Source organism: Gracilinanus agilis, chromosome 2 (assembly GCF_016433145.1).
Source record: "Gracilinanus agilis isolate LMUSP501 chromosome 2, AgileGrace, whole genome shotgun sequence".
In the NCBI taxonomy this organism is placed as follows: Eukaryota; Metazoa; Chordata; class Mammalia; order Didelphimorphia; family Didelphidae; genus Gracilinanus; species Gracilinanus agilis.
The window spans coordinates 476,305,597-476,323,639 of record NC_058131.1 but is presented as its reverse complement, the minus strand read 5'-3'; the positions used below and the strand labels follow the sequence as shown (position 1 = coordinate 476,323,639).

Below are 18,043 nucleotides of genomic sequence, written 5' to 3'. Positions count from 1 at the left end.
TGTTAATCCCAGACTGTTTTGTGGTATCCTAAAAAGTCCAGGTCCTCATGTCAGACTCTATAGTCTATCCCAGTGGGAAAGTGGAAAATGGGGCAATACTGGAGCAATAAACCCTGGAGGTTAGTATCCTGGAAAGTGGATAAGGAAATGAACTTTGGAAAGGAAGTTCAAGATCACCTAATCCACACTCTCCTGTACCCCACCATTCCACTCATTTTTCTGGTGAGAAAGATGGGGCCAATAGCACAGAAGAGATCTGCTATAGGGCAGTGATGGCAAACCTTTTAGAGAAGGAGTGCTGTGCCAACACCCCCTACCAGAGACCATGTGCCATGCCCCCACACATGCTGGGTATGCTCCACTCCCCCCCTTACCTCAGACAGAGGAGGGAGAAAGCTCTCCCATTGGGCTGCTGGAGAGGGGTAGTGTATGAAATGAGGAATGTCCTCAGCAAGTATAGAGAGGGGGAAAAGAGTGGTCTGAGCACTATGTTCCCCTCCAGCTCTGTAGCCTGTGAACTGCCCACCTTACCCCTGTGCACTCCTATTGAACTATTGGGAAGAGGGGTGGGGGGGTGGAAAAAATGTCATCAGGAACATTGGAGAGAGGGAGGGGAGCAGCTCTGCCTGAGTTCCTCTGCCTTTCTGGTAACAAACTCTGGGGGTAAGGGGTGGGGAGGGAAGATGGCCAAGTACCCACAGAGTGTGCTCTGCATGCCATCTTTGGCATCCGTGCCATAGGTTCACCATCACTGTCATTGGTTATCATAGAGCTAGCTAGTGACAAACCAGAACTAGAACCCATCTTTCCTTGGAAAAGTCTCTGCTTTCTCTTTTGTGCTGTACATCAGATATATCAATAGGAAAGGAAGTATTTTTATTCATTTTACTTTTCCTACATATCTTAGGACACTAGAAAAAATATTTGGTAAAGGGAGATAAAATCCTATTTTGCCTATGACTCTTCCTTGGGGGAAAAAGAAAGAATGGTATCTCCAAGGTCATTAGTTCCTGTAGCAAAGCCTTGTCTGCCTCATATTAATTTTGGCTCTGATTTTAGAACCTACTATTTTCAAACTATCATAAAACACCATGGTATTTGGGCTACACCACCCACCCAACTCCAGACTGAGGAAGAACAGTCAATCCAGAAGTGGCCCACTGCCAGGAAGACCATACTGTCACATTGACACATTGTGGACAACATCTGGCATACAGCAGTAGATAGATTGTTCAAAATATCTGTTCACATCAGAGGGGTGGGGGGTAGGGGTCCAATTAAATAAAAAATGTAGCTATTATACAGGCTCTTCTTTTTTTTCTTTTTTTTCTTTTTTTTTTTTTTAAAGAACCTTAACTTCCATCTTAGAATCAATACTATGTATTGGTTCCAAGGCAGAAGACTGGTAAGGGGTAGGCAATGGAGGTTAAATGACTTGCCCAGGGTCCCAGAGCTAGGAAGCGTCTGAGGCCAGATTTGAACCCAGGATCTCCTGTATTTAGGCCTGACTCAATCCACTGAGCCACCTAACTGCCCCCTAGTCTCTTCTTCAATGAACATGTCAATATTTTCTGAGAAAGGGTTCATTAAGGCAATTTCAGGAAGAAGTATTCACTTGATTCACTGAATCAAGAAGGGTCTAGGAAGGTTTAGAGCTGGAAAGGAACTTTGACACTAATCTACTCTCTGTCTCTTATTTTTTCAGGGAGGAAGATAGAGGCAATAGCAGGGAAGTGATTTGCCTAGGGCAAACCTTTTAGGGATGGAGTGTCCAAACTGTGACCCTCACATGCATGTGAGACATCCCCTTACCCCAGAGAAGGGAGGGAGAAAGCGTTCTTACTGGGCTGCTAGGCAGAGGAGCAAGTGATGTGGAAAATGTCCTCAGGTGTGGTAGAACGGGTGGGGGGAGGGGAAGGAGGGAGGAGAACAGTTCTCTCCAGCACCCATTTCCAACTGATTTTTCAGCTACGATCTTTTGATTTTCCTTTTTGGTTTGGTCTAGCCTGCTTTTCATGGCTTCCAGCAGATCAATTCTGGTCTCCAGTTTGGTTATTACTTCATTTGATTTCTTTGCCTCTTTTTCCATATGGGCAATTTTGTCTTTTAATTTGTCATTTTCTTTTTTTATTACTTTTGTTTCTTTTTCAACTTTTTTCTCATTTTTCTTCTATCTTTCTTACTTGGTTCTTGAACTCCTTTTTGAGTTCCTCCAGAACTTGTGACCAATTTCCATTCTTTTTTGAAAGTTTGGATGTGTTTACTTGCTTTTTACTCTCTGCTGCTGCTTCTGTATTTTGCTTTTTGTCTCCATAGAAATTATCCAGGCTCAAGAGCTTTTTTTGCTGTTGCTTATTCCTTTTGCCACTAGTGGATTTTGGGTTCCTGCATGTTGGTGGTCATTGCTTCCTTAGCTTCTGTCTCACAGGGCTTTGCCTTGGTAGTATCTTCCCTTCCCTGTCAGAAGGCTAGGCTTTAAAGCATTTTGCCCTGAGGCTATCTTTCCAGCCCCTGCTTTCTCTGCTGTGGCCATCCGTGTTTCTGCCCAAGCTTCACACTTTTCAGCCTCGAGTCTCAATGCTAAGGCCTTGCACTGCCCTCAGGGGTAAGTCTGTGGTGCTTTCCGCCAGCCCCAAGAATTTAGAGATTGCCTTGGTCCTTACTCTAACTCTGGCACAGAAGGTGGTGTGGGGTAGGGATGATCAGCTCATGCTTTGATTAGTGCAGTTTCACCCCCTTATAGCGTGGAAATCCCCAAACACTGCCTACCTTTAATGCTACATCCAGTGGCAGAGCCCCTTTACTGGTCTGGTTTTGATTTCCGTCCTTTTGAGACTCTTTTTAATGATTGGTTGAAATGAGTTTCAGAAGGCTCCTGCTACTATGCCACCATCTTGGCTCTGCCTCATAATTATTTATTAAATAGTGAAGAATGGGTCAGAGAAAGAAAAAGCACATAGTCACCAGACCAGTCACATACCTTCTTTCCTAACTAACCCCAGCTTGCTGCTCGCCTTGTGTCTCCATTCACAACCACTCATTAGCAAGAAAGCCCCATGAATTTCCTCAATCCATAACTTTTATCCCCCCAAATATCACTTTTTTTGGGACTCCCTGATTGGACAGATTGACCTCAATCTGGATGCCAAGAGTCATGTGAGACAAGGGGCAATTGTCTTCTGAGAAACCAGGGAACCACGAGGTTTCTGATATTTTCCTAGACTCTGTGTGTCCCCCATACCCTGATAAGCCTCCGGCCTCATTTTGAATCTAATCAAAGAATGGGGATGAGATCAAATTCAAAATGAAACTTTCCTTTTAAAAAGGAAAAAGGGTTTAAATTTTTATTATTTATTTATTTGTTATTATAACAGATTTATATTAAATTCTCACAGGGCCAAATGATATTTTGTCATTTCAATTGTGTATAATTCTTCATGAACCCTTTAGGGTTTTCTTGGCAAAGAAGCTGGAGAGATTTGCCATTTCCTTCTCTAAATCATTTTCTAGATGAGGAACCTGAGGCAAACAGGGTTAAGTGACTTGCCCAGGATCACACAGTTGGTAAACGTCTGAGATTAGATTTGAACTCAGGAGGATGAATCTTCCTGACTCCAGGCCCAGCATTCTAACCACTGTGCTGCCTAGTTGCCCTATTTGGAACCCAGTAGGCACTTAATAAATGCCTGTTGATTTGTTGGTTGAAAATTAGGAAGGCAAAGAGCCAAAGCTTCTAAAAACTGTTTCTTCTGACTGTGGCCAAAATGGATTGACATTATTGAGGCAATGGAAAGGATTAGACACAGAACAAAAAGAAAAACTTTAGAATCATAAAGTTCAAAGGAACTATGTAACTCATCTAGGCCAACCCCTTTCCAAAGAAACAATTCTCTCTTTCCTCTAAAAATGATGTTTTAAAGGGGGCAGGGCGATGGCTCAGTGGATAGAGAGCCAGGCCTGGACTGGGAAGACCTGGGTTCAAATCTGGCCTTAGACCCTTCGCTTCCTAGCTGTGTGACCCTGGGCAAGTCACTTAAACCCAATTACCTAGCCCTCATCGCTCTTATGCCTCAGAACTGGCCATTGTATCAATTCTAAGACAGAAAGTAAGGGTGTTTTTTTAAAGTGATGCTTTTAAGGCATGAGTAGTAACAATCAATCATGTTCAACATCAAAGATAGCTTAGCTTTCAAGAGACAGAAGGGAGCAAGTTCAAACCACATGGGCAAGCCCTCTAGAAGGTCATTTTTATAGATGAAAATGGCATTAAGGAAACCAAATTGCCATCTGCTTTGCTGCTGTACCCTAAAGACTGGATCTTTGCATCTGCAGCTAAAATCCTATGTGTTGTTTCTCTCCCTACCCCTAGTTATTTGAATTTTCTATTTGTATCTACAAGGCTTAACACAGTGTTTGCCATAGAGAAATGCTCAACTAATGCCTTTTCATTCAAACAATCAATCATTCACATAGGAAGATTCCTCAAAGCCTAGTTCCTCCCTAGAATTCACCAGCAAAGGGATCCAGGCATTCATTCATTCCCCTAGATATTAGAAGAATCAGTAGCTATTACCCAGAAAGATATTATGCCCCAAAGATTATAAAACCATGGGTGGAACCCTGACCCTTCAGATCTGGTGGTACTCAGCAAACAGGAAGACAGATAGGACGTGCCCTCCGTGAGCGGCAATATAAAACAGTAAGTCATAAACACTTGTACTATTAAAAGTTTTTATGAGGAAGGTATGAAACAGCTGTACACCATATCCAAGGACAGAAAAAAGACAAATGGCTTTACATTAAATCAGGAAGGATTTCTGCTAGAGGCAAGAAAGAATTTCTTAATCCAGAGTGAGAAAACTTGGAATACTCAGTGATTAGAAGATCCTTAAGTGAAGAGGGGACCATGGCTGAGCTTCATACCCTCTGCTCCAGCTGGCATCCCAAGTTACAACCATCCAGGGCAGACGATGTTGTAAAACACCTTCAGATTAGAGCTCAGAGTGAATGGCATGCTTCCCTAGAAGTTTTGCTTTTAGACTTAGCTCCAGTCCTCCTACTTCATTCTTATATCACTGATGGAGAGGAAAGACCCAAAGATGCTGTTTTAAGGACACAGGATAAGAGCAGCAGATTCTAGGCAGCAGTCTCTATTCAGGGGCAAATCTGACTGCCATCACCTCTCCTCTTCCTTTCCTTCCTCTGCAACATCCACCCAAAAAAAGTAGCTTGTCAACTGACTGATTGATTGAAAGTCAAGAAGACAAAGAGATCCATTTCTAAATTATTTCTAGACTGAGGTACACCTACTTAATTTCAACCCCAGACAGTCAGTCAGCACCCTTCTTAGACACCAGGAATATCCTAAGTGCTAGAGAGACAAGAAGAAACAAGAACATGGTCCCTGTCCCTGAAGGTGTCACACTTTCATGGAGGAAGCAACATACAAGCCACCAACACATATAGGATAGATGGAACCTTATTTCAGAAGGAAGGTGCTCTCAGTGATAGGCTTGGAAAAGTCTCCCGTAGAAGGTGGAGTTTGAGGGAGTCTTGACAGAAAAGCCACAGCAGTCAGGAGGGGACAGTGAGGAGACAGGAAATTAAAATGTCTGGGGAAAGTCCAGAGAGAAGTAAAAACCTGTCTGGCTGGCACCATGGGGAGTGGAGTTATCTTTCCAAGGGCAAGAGCTTCTGTCCTTATTCCATTAGCTATGGTGCCTGTAGAGTCTAAAAGGGAAGGCTGATGCCTCAGATAAGGACAGCTCTTGGCTCTGCTCGCTAAACTCAGATGAACTGAGTGCTAAACACAGCCATGCCAGGCCAGAATCACCACCTCTTTTAATTCCTCCCAATTCCCCTATCTCCCACCACCCACTTTGACTCTGTAGCCCAGAGAGTAGGAAACCACATTAATTTCAGTGAAATAAAGTGATGCTGTTTATCTGTCTCTGTTGACAAATCCTGTTCTGGGGGATGGCTTAGAAACCTTCATTCTCTTTGTGAGGAAGTCTGTTGACTTCTGTACCTCTCATCTGGCTAGTTTCATTTATTTATTCATTCATTCTCTTTCTAATTTAGGGCTTCACTGGGAAAGTTTTGGCTATGGGGAACAGCTGAACTGTCATTTGATACTCCAGTGTTTAGGGAGTTTCTGTATCGATATTCATTCATTTATTATTCATTCATTCATTTCTCTCTCTCTTTTTTAAACCCCTACCTTCTGTCTTAGAATCAATACTAAGTATCAAGGGGCAGTGAGACCTAGAGACAGGAGGTCTTGGGTTCAAAATTGTGTCTGACTCTTCTTGACTCCATTTGGGGTTTTCTTGGCAAAGATACTGGAATTATTCTCAATTTCCCTCTTTAGCTTATTTGACAGATGAAGAAACTGAGGCAAACAAGGTTAAGCAACTTGTCCAGGGTGACACAGCTAATAAATATTTGAGGCAAGATTTAAGCTCAGGTCTTCCTGACTCCAGACTAGGCACTAGGTGCCTTCATTGAGAAGATGGGGCTTACTGAATGCAAAGGATTTGGATTCATGAGAAGCAGCTGGGTGAAACAGGGGCTAGAGCTATAGACTCGAGTTAAGAAGACATGGATTTGAATCTTCCTTCAGATGCTTACTGGCAGTGTAAATCTGATCAAGTTGCTTGTTTGCTTTGGCCCTCAGTTTCCTTATCTATAAAATGGAGATAATAATTGCATCTATTTCACAGGGCTGTTGTGAGAATCACATAAGATAATATTATGGAGTCTTTGAAAAACTCAAGTCAATATTATACCTTAAGAAAATTAGGGTCTGGTCAATGGATAAGTAGAATTTATGAACAAACAAGAGACAGAGAACATTACAAGATATAAATGGATAATTTTGACTACATCAAATTTGTTTTGCACAAACAAAAATAATGCAACCAAAATTAGAAAGAAATCAGAAAATTTATAGAGTGCATCTCTGATGAAGGCCTCATTTCTCAAATATATAGAGAACAGAGTCAAATTTATAAAGAATGGAAGTCATTCTCCAATTGACAAAAAGTCAACGGATATGAATAGGCAGTTTTCAGGTGAAGAAATCAAAGTTAGCTATAGTCAAATGAAAACAAAATGCTCCAAATAATTATTGATAAGAGGAATGCAAATTAAAACAACTCTGAAATAGTACATCATACCTAGTAGATTGACTAAAATGACAGAAAAAGAAAACGATAAATGTTGGAGGGGATATGGGGAAACGGGGACACTAATATACATTGGTGGAGCTGTAAACTGCTCCTCCAACCTTTCTGGAGAGCAATTTGGAACAATGTCCAAAGTACAACAAAATTGTGTCTACCCTTTGAATCAGCAATACCACTGCTGGATCTGTATCTCATAGACATTTTAAAATCTTAAAATGTTTCCCTTAATTTTATTATTAATTTTTAAAAATCCTTACATTTCTTTAAAAAGTTTTGGCACCTGGGTAGCTCACTGGATTGAGAGCCAGGCCCAGAGATGGGAGGTCCTGGTTTCAAATCTGGCTTCAGACACCTCCTAGCTGTGTGATCCTGGGCAAGTCACAACCCCCATTGCCTAGCCCTTACCACTCTTCTGCCTTGGAGCCAATACATAGTAAGATTCTAAGGCAGAAGGTAAGGGTTTTAGAGGGGAAAAAAAGGAAAAGGGCAAAACTTTGGAAACTAAGGGAATGCCCATCAATTGGGGAATGTCTGACAAGCTGTGATATATAAGAGTAATGGAATACTATATTGTGCTATAAGAGATGATGATAAGGATGATTTCAGAAAAACCTGGAAAGACTTACATGAACTGATGCACATTGAAGTGAGCAGAACTAGGGGAACATTGAAAGAGAAACAGCAATATTATATGATTAACAATTGTGAATGACTTCTGCTCTTCTTAGCAGTACAGTGATTCGAGACAATCTCAAAGGACTTATAATGAAAAAAATGCCATCTACCTTCAGAGAAAAAATTGATGGAATCTGAATGAAGACCAAAATATACTATATTTCATTTTCTTCATTTTTTCTACATCTTTTTTGTTCAAGTTCTCTTCCACAAAATGGCTAATATGGAAAAATGTTTTACATTATTGCGCATGTAAAATCTCTATCAGATTGCATGCTGTCTCAGGGAGGGGAGAGGGGGAGAATCTGACTCAACTTTTTTTTTTTTAAACTCAGGTTAAAATTATTTTTAGATATAATTGAGGGAAAAGTAAAATATTATTAAAAATCTAAAAAAAGTCCAAGAGACAACTCTAGGAGTCGCTCAGGATACGGGAAACAGCTGGTTATAGTGAAAAGAGAGATGGATTTAGAGTCCAAAGAGCCAGTTTGCAATCCTGACACTAGCCCTTAGGAAACCTCCAGCAAATCACTAAATCTCTCTGAGACTTATTTTCCCTAGATTATAGGGATGAGATAGCCAAGTGGAATAGTGGATAGAGTGCTGGGTCTGGAGTCAGAAAGAATCATCTTCCTGAGTTCAAACTTGGACTCAGACACTATACCTAGATGACCCTGGGCAAGTCATCTAACCCTGTTTGCCTTAGTTTCCTCTTCTGTCAAATGAGTTGGAGAAGGAAATGACAAACACTCCAGTATCTTTGCTAAGAAAACCTCAAATGAGGTCATGAAGAGTCAGACATTATTAAAACAACAATGAATTATGGAGATGATCTATAAGCTCTCTGAGATGTCACTGCTTGACTTTTTGTTTGGATCCTCATTGCCTACTATAGTGCCTAGCACATAGTAGGCACTTATTCAGTGTTTGTTGCTTGGTAATAATGACTGCATTAACTGCCTTATAGGAATGCTATAAGGGTCATGAGATTAAATGTGAAAAATATGTTGCAACTGTAAAATGCTACCTATATGAGCCCCCCAATTCCTTTTTTTTTTAACTAGACCTGTGATTTCACAAGTTTAAGGATATTCACCTAAAATACTCCTTCTGTTATAAGGGACAGCTGGTGGTACAGTGAATAGAGAATCAGATCTGGAGTCAGAAAGTTCAAATATGACCTCAGATGCTTACTAGCTGTATGACCCTATGCTAATCACTTAACTTCTGCCTTAGTTTCCTCAATTGTAAAGTGGGGATCATAATAGCACGAACATTCAAAGATTGTCGTGAGGATTAAATGTGATCCTATTTGTCAAAAAAAAAAGTACTTAGCACTGGGTCTGACACATAGTAAGCACTATATAAATGTTTGTTCCCTTGTGATCACCAGCACTGCAATTTAAAGTCTTCCAAGGACAGTACAAAATGACTTGCCCAGGATCTCATAAGCAATATTGTCAGAGGAGGGACTTGAACTCAGCTCTCATGACTTTGAGGCCAGTTCTTTACCTATTACCCTACAATACCTCTCTATGTGAGTAATTATTATCATAAACTCTTAGAACATTGTCTGGCTTCCTCTGTAAATACCTGCTCATCCAGGGCCTGAGGTTTATGAGCTAGGATACGGTTCTCCCACCCCCAGTCTGACAAAGGAGTTAGAGGAGGAAATGGCAAACATTCCAGTATCTTTGCCAAGAAAGTCCCAAATGGAGTCATGAAGAGTCAGACACGACTGAACAACAACAAATTATGGGGATGAGCTATAAGCTTGTTGAAGATCTCACTGTCTGATGTTTTTCTGGATCCCTATTGCCTACTATATAGCACTAGTATATAGTAGGTGCTCAATGAGCTCCTCTTGTTTTCCATTTCCCTATTCCTAGTCATTGAATATTGATCTAGGACAGCATTGGCAAACATTTTCAAGAACCCATACCCAAACTGCAACTTTGAGCTGCCTCTGAGCCCTCCATATTACCCCAGACAGTGGAGGGAGGAAACCATTGCATTGTGGGACTGGACAGAGGAGCAGGGCATGGGAAAATGTCCTTGGGCTCTGTGGAGAGGGGGAAAGGAGTAGCCCCTTCCTTGCCACCTGTTGTGAGGAAGATTAGATTAGCTAGTGATTAGGAATTAAGTTGTACATAGCAGGAAGGAGCTGGAGCTGGGAATTCCAGGTTGGAATAAAGGAGCAGGAAGAGGTGACTTGGCTCTGAGTGAGAACTCCATTAGTGGTGGGCAAAAACTGTTGCCAGCCTGGGAGACCTCAGAGCAAAGGACACCCCATTTCCTGATTTTTCCCCTGGGATCCTGAGTGGTGGCATCTAGTAAAGGAGAGAAGATCAAGAGTCTTGTGCCAGGGAAGAGGTGAAGTTGGAGATCTGGTGGACAGTGCTTCAAGCAAAACCCTCTCTACTTGGTACCTGAGACAACTTTGATATCTGGCATCCAGAGATCATCAGTGGATTGCAGTGAGAATCCCAAAGCCACAAAAGCCCTAGCTGTATTCAAGCCTGGCAGGTTCCAGGTCTGAGGCAGTCACTCAGAGACTCCATTTACAGCTCCTTGGGCCCTGTTAGTTTAGATCACTTAGATAAGAGTAGAATAAGTCCTCCCATTGCCCTGTGGTTTTATCCTTTAGATTTTAAGTATAGAAATCCCTTTCCCACCTTTTAGTCAAACATAATTAAAGCTGTTAAGTCCCTTTTACCTTGTCAGCCTGTTTCTAGACTCTGGCTTAGGGGAAGCTGAGTGATAGTTAAGATCAACTGCCATTCCTGTGGGAATCCAGTAAACTCTGGTCTTTCCATTCTGGTCCAGTCTCTCATAAATCCTAGTGTGTGTGTTCCCACAAACCACTTAGTTTATTTAAAATATCCCCGGTGATCCCATTACCTTACTTATATTTTCCACACACCCCAGCACCTTTGCCTCAGTTTTGCCAACATGGATATCTAGGATAAGGGTTCTTTTTTTTTTCCTTTTCTTTAAGCCATTACCATCTGTCTTCAAATCAAGCCTAAGTATTGGTTCCAAGGCAGAAGATCAATAAGGGGCAGGCATCTGCGGTTTAATGACTTGCCTAAGGTCATATAGCTTGGAAGAGTCTGAGGTCAGATTTGAACTCCAGGTCTGACTCTCTATTTACTGAGCCATCTAGCTGGCCTTAGGATAGGGGTGCTTAACCATTTTTGCAACATTGATCTCTTTAAGTCAAGTCAACAAACGTTTATAAATTATCTGCTATATATTAGACGCTGTGCTAAGCACTGGAGATAGGAATAAAGACACAAATAGTCCTGCCTTCTAGGAGCTCCCATTCTAACAGGAAAGACAATAGACAAGTATGTGTAAATCACACATGCACACACACATATATGTGTATATATATATATATACTAAATTGAAGGCAATCTCAGAGGAAAACGTGGAGGGAGCTAGAATGAGGGAGAAACTTGAAGAAGGGACAGCAACCAGAGGCTATTGCAATAGACTAGGAGAGGGGGTGTTGAGGGTCTGCACCAGGGTGCTAACAGTATCAGAGGAGAGGAAAATACACTAGAGATGTTGGAAAGATTTGATAGGACTTCACAACAGGTTGGATTTAATGGGTGAGAGAGAGTAAGGAGTCAAAGATAATAAATGCAGTTGAACCCCTGGATGACTGTGATGATGGTGGAATCCTCTAGAGTAATGTTGTTAGCGTTGTCCTTCATTTTTCAAAAAGAACCAATGACATCACAGGTGATGTCTTAATTTGTGCAATGAGGGCAGAGTTGCACAAAGTGGTCAGCCTCAGTCTTTCTTCCAGTCATTCAAGTCCAATGGCAAGACAAAAGAGTCAAGATGACTGGTGATGGCCCAGGATGCAGTGGATGACTTCACTTCTGACCAAGCTCTAAGATTCCACAGGGCCTGTGTAAGCGACCTTCAAGTCCACTGGAACAAATTGTTCTCACGTACTCATTCCACTAGGGAGAGTCTTCACATACTTGGGCTAGACATCCCCCTAATTCAAGGAAGTGTTTGAGGCCTGTCAGTTACCCTCAGTCTGATTTCATCCATCCATGGAGGCAATTTTATTGAAGTGTGGTCAACGTACACGATACAGCTTCTTGGAGCCACAGGTACAAGTTGGGAGAAAGATGGACACCAAAGGTGGATGAGCAGCCATGGAAAGGGCTCAGCAAGCCCTCACACCAGAAGTTCTAGTTCTCCCTGGACATCCCATATAACCCAGAGGAGAGGAGACATGCACTAAAGATATTGGAAAAGTAGAATTGACATGACTTAGCAACAAATTGGAAATAAGGGGTGGGAGAGAGTAAGGAGTCAAGAATGATACCTAGAGTTGAGCCTCTGGATAATTGAGAGCATAGTGGTACCCTTGACAGTAATAGGGAAGTTAAGAAGAAGGAATGGCTTGGGGGGGGGCGGTGTGAGTGTGAAGATAATGAATAAATGAAGTTTTTCACATGTTGAATTTAAGATGTTTAAAATACATCTAGTTTGAAATATCCACTGATTCACTAAGCAGTTGAGAGCATGAGACTGAGGGTACGAAGAAAGGCTAGAGTTGGATTAAACAGATCTGAACATCATCTGCTTAGAGGTGTTAATTGAATTCATGGTTGCTGATGAGATCACCAAGTGAGATAGTAGAGGGAGAAGAGAAGAGGACACATTTACAATTAGCAAGGATAACTTGGATGAAGAACTAGGAAAGAAGACTATAAAGGATAGGTCAGACAGGTAGGAGAACCAGGACAGAATGGTGTTCCAGAAGAGAGTATCAAGAAGAAGAGGTGATTGATGATGTCAAAAACTGCAAAGAGGTCTAGTGAAGTCTATGGACCCCTTGTTAGAATAAAATAAAAAGGATCACAAAGGAAACCAGCCAAAAAGGAAATACAGTTATCAAAATCTTGAGAGGAAAAAAAGGTCATGGATTCCAATTAAGGATCCGTGGTAGAAATTAAAGAGCCAGTTTGGGGGAAATATCCTTTTCGGGAAGAATATATTAGCTTCCTACTCAAAATGCAATGAGAGACACCTGCAGAGTAACCCCAGAGGACTGCAGCTAAACTGGGTAGGTAGGTGCAAAGGCCCATTCAAAGATATTACAAGTTCAGAGACAGGAGATATTTTACTCCCTCCCTCCTTCCAGGGGGAAAAAATCCTTAAGGATTCTTAAGATATTTTTAAGGGTATAATGGGAAGAACACTGGCCAGGAACTATGTGGTCTAGTTCTTACTCCATTGTCTAAACTGTAAGTCACTCAATTTTTCAGAGCCTTATTTTCCTCATCTGTAAAAATGAGAGCTGGACTAGAAAGTCTCTGAGCTTTTCTATCCCCCAAATTCTGTGATCCTATACTTATTTTTTTTTTTTTTTATCACTGCAGTAAAGGATGGGAACAGAAAGGGAGAGGGAGGATAGATCCTAGAAACAGGGAGCTTGTCCCATATGTTTTGATTTTATTCCTTGCAATTAGCTTCCTGTGAGAAGCTGTGAAGCAGAAAAGGTCCATTGTTTCTAGGTTCCTGGGGAGTTCCAATTCACAGCCATTCCTGATGCCTCTGGGTTTCAAAGAGTTTGGCCAGCATTAACACAGAACACCATGCCAAGGCTGTCTGGGTGAGTGATCCCTATCTCTGTACACAATGCAGAGATCTGCATGGAAGAACTAAGAGTCCCTGTGCCTCAGAACACGTGACCACAATTTAGCATGCCGGTGAGAGGCCAACTTATCACTCCTCCCATATAATTGCTAACTCAGCTATGTGGGTCCCTTCCTGGGTCTCTCCAATCATTCCTACTTGTAAAGCCAGAGTGATTCAACCTTCTAACAACGGCTCATATTTCTTTAGAGCTTTAAGGCTTACAAAGCACTATTCTCACGATAACAGAGAGAAAGAAGGGGAGAGAGTGAGAGCGTGAGAGACAGAAAGAGAGAGTGAGACAGAGAGACACAGAGAGAGAGCATGAGAGACAGAAAGAGAGAGTGAAGGAGAGACAGAGACAGAGAGAAACAGACAGAAAAAGAGACTGAAAGGGAAAGAGAGAGAGAGAGAAGAGAGAGAGAGAGAGAAAGAGAGAGAGAGAGAGAGAGAGAGAGAGAGAGAGAGAGCGAGAGAGCGCGAGCGCACATTATTATCCCCATTTTAGTAGCAAGAAGAAAGACCTCCCTGAGAGATTAAATAACTTGCCTGTGGTCACAAAGCCAGTAGGTATGTGAGCTAGGATGTGAACCCAGTTCTCTCTTACACATATAAAAAGTAGAAATGGATATTCTTCATTATTCATTTTAATTAAATGTCTTTTTTTGACACAGTTTTCATCTGTGTCCTTTGGTTGGACTTGAAAAAAGAATTCTTGACTTATAATGCAAAATGGTATCCATCTTCAGAGAAAGAACTCCTGGAATCTGAATGAATATTGAAGCATGCTATTTTTCCACTTTATTTTCTTTGTGGGGGTTTTGTTTGTTTTGCTATGTGTCTTTTTCCACAACTTGACCAATATGGAAATATGCTTTGGATGATAACACGTGTTATATAATATCAAATTGCTTACCATCTGGGGGAGAGGAATAAGATGGAAGGAGGGAAAGAATTTGGAATTTTAAAACTGTTTTTACATGTAATTGGGAAAAAATGAAAGATTAAAAGATTTTTTTTTTAAAAAAAGGAATCCTTGGGGCAGCTGGGTAGCTCAGTGGATTGAGAGCCAGCCCTAGAGACAGGAGGTCCTAGGTTCAAATCCGGCCTCAGACACTTCCCAGCTGTGTGACCCTGGGCAAGTCACTTGACCCCCATTGCCTACCCTTACCAATCTTCCACCTATAAGTCAATACACAGAAGTCAAGGGTTTAAAATAAAAAAATAAATAAATAAAAAGGAATCCTCGGTTGGGGCTTATGAGTTGTGGTTTTGCATAGAAGGTGACCTTTTCAGGGGTTCCACATTTTGAGGTGAGGGAGTCAAAATTACATTTTGGATCAAGAGTCACTAAATTCTGCTGCTTTTGAAAAAAATCATTGTCATTCCACGCAGTTGTCTCTATTTTGTATCCCTCCCAAATCAGTGTGTTTGTGGCATTTGTCCCTGTATCTGTTTTCTTTGGTATCTTAAAGGTAAACTCAGTCTATAAAATGGAAATTTTTGAAATGAACTGGGATTTCTTTCATCCTACTCTTCTCTTTTAATGGTAGAAAAAACAGGTTTTTATTTCTGTTGTCTCCTCCCATTGGGCCTAGTAAAAGACAACTGTCCCCCGTGGACCTTGGTCCATGGAGATGACAGAAGAATTAAATGGCATAGTGCCCTATGTTAAGGAAAGTAGGAAATCACTTCAGATACTCAAGCCTGTGAGGAAACAGATTTACAAGGATACATTTGTTTTCTGTCCCAGTGAGTCCACTGCCAAGAGCTGGCTGAGGTCAAGGTAGATGGTAGAATATCATACCAGTCTTTGGCCTCATAGGAAGATAAAATGTCAATGATGGGGTAGCCGGGTGGCTCAGTGGATAGAAAGTCAGACCTAGAGATGTTTGGTCCTGGGTTCAAATCTGGCCTCAGACACTTCCTAGTTGTGTGACCCTGGGCAAGTCCCTTAACCCTAATTGCTTAGCCCTTCTGCCTTAGAACCAATACTTGATATCTACTCTAAGACAAGAAGGGAAGGGTTTAAAAAAAAAGTCAATGAGTTCACAGCAGGTTACATTGCCTATGATTCCTTCCTTAACTCAACAAAAGCTCTTGATTATGGATGGGAATCCCCAAAGCCCTCAGAATGAAGTTCTGTTGTCCACCATGCATCTTCATATCTATGTGGCTTTAATTATGCTAGCTTCTTCTGAAGAGCAGCATGATGAAAGATAATCTAGGTCTATAAGAAATCAGGATACAAGGAAGTAAGAATGTTTGAGAGTAAATGAACTCTTAGTCCTAGCTGAGAGTCTGTTTCATTATCTATGAGTACTGATATGGACTGAGTTAAACAAACCAAGCCCTTTCTGAGAAAAGGTGGGCTTTTAGACTTCCCACGCTGGAAGTACCCTCTACCCTTGTGACTTCTCCCTCAGATTGCCTGGTTCCTCCCAGGACCTCTATTTTAAGGAGAACATCCTGACCAACCAGGGCTTCATTCCCGACTCCTTGGACTTTTCCTGCCCCTAGTGGGTCTTGTACCCCTCTCCCCCCAGCTCCTCATATCTTCATCTCTCTCCACCTCTCTTCTTCAGCTGCTTCCTTTTAGGTTGTTACATTAGAATGTAAGCTCCTGAAAGGTAATCACTATTTCTCTGCTTGTGTTTATTTTGCCAGGACTTAGCATAGTGCCTAGTACTCGGTGAGAGCTTAATAAATGCTTGTTGACTCGAAAAATGTTTGTTGACTTGAAGGCAAGGATGATTTAATTTTGATATCTGTAGCCCCAGAGCCTAGCATAGTGCCTGGCATTTAGTAAATTCTTGTTGATGGATTTCCTACTTAGATGATAGCTAGCTCGCCAGACAGACAGATGGATGGATAGATAGACATCACATGTATTTATATTTTGTCGTTTAGTCATTTTTCAGGCATGTCCCACTCTTTGTGGCTCCATTTGGGGTTTTCTTGGCAAGGATAGTAGAGTGGTTTGCCATTTCCTTCTCCAGCTCATTTTCTAGATGGAGGCAAACAGGATCAAGTGACTTGTCACACAGCTAATAAGTGTCTTAAGATTGGATTTGAACTCATGAAAATGAGTCTTGCTGATTCCAAGCCCATTGTACTATTCACTATACCACCTAGCTGCCCTACATATATATATATGTATGTATGTATGTGTATGTAGATGTAGATTTATATATACACAAATATATAAAATGAGCAAGGACAAACATCCATAATAACAATAATAGTATCTCACATTTATATAGTATTTTAATTTTTAAAATTTTAATTATAGCATTTTACTTTATTATTATTCTTTATTTTATATTATTTTATTTTATATTAATATATTATGTATTAATTATAGCATATTTTACACATATTAACTCACTTCATTCCGACTTGTGACTAGTTTTATTGTTATTCCCATTTTATAGAGAAGTTAAATGACTCCATTCTTCAGTCCTCTCAGATCCCATGATCTACTCCTTTACTTCACCTTAGCCTCACCCAATAAGAGTCATACTCTAGAACAGTGATGGTGAACCTTTTGGATACCAAGTGCCCAAACTACAACCCTCATGCCACATGTGAGCCCCCTGCCTCATCCCAGACAGGGGAAGGAGGAAGTGCTCCCACTGGGCAGCTGGGCAGAGGCATGCATCATGTGAGAAATGTCCTTAGGCACAGGTGGAGAGGGGGACGGATGCTCCAGAACATGTGCCATAGGTTAGCCGACACAGCTCTAGAGCTTGCCATCATTGCAGGTACTCTACCTCCATGAACAAAAACTCTGGCATCTCTCTATTACATCATAACTTCCTATTATTTCATCTTTCCCCACTCTTTCCCCCCTCCGAACCTATTCTTTATCCTCATCATAACCTGCATCCAGCAGTATTTTATGAGACTAATATTGTCCTTTCTTCTGGAATCCCCTCGCCCCCTTGTCCTAGCAACACTCTTGCCTCCACAAAATGGCATCTATAAATTACCCCCACTATTCACCTCCTCTCCTCCTACTCATCTGATATTGAGTGGAGTTCGAGGAACTCACAACAAATTGGCCCTTAAGAAAGCAGAGCAATCTTTTTAATTTAATTGCTAATTAATTCCCTTTTTTTTATTTCCCAGAGGTTGTTCCAAACTTTCTCTTCTCTCCTTAAACTTTCCCATACCCCAAGTTTTTGCTTTACTCTTAATTTTTAAAAAAAGGTCATTTTCAATGAGCTCTCTCTTTTTTGCCATCTCAAAACTCCTTGTAGCAGTTGCCAAAAGGAGATTACTTAGCTATAACCTGAGAAGGACCATTGAGAGTTGGATGTTCATTTAGGAGAGAGCTTTGATTCAGCAGAAATTCTTCTTCACTGGATATCTTGCTAGTCTGTGGTCATAGCCCTTCCCTTATGTTCTGGCCATTTTTAAAGCTGCTAAATCAATTTTCCTGAAGCTTGTGGCTAACCATCTCTCCCTTACTCAATAAATTTCAATGGCTCCCTATTTATTTCAAGAATACA

At 41.2% G+C, this 18,043-nt stretch overlaps 1 pseudogene; it reads left to right on the top strand.

Moving 5' to 3' along the window:
- The first annotated feature begins 272 nt into the window (after positions 1–272).
- The window catches only part of LOC123234004, a 67,936-nt pseudogene continuing 50,165 nt past the window's right edge, over positions 273–18,043 (top strand).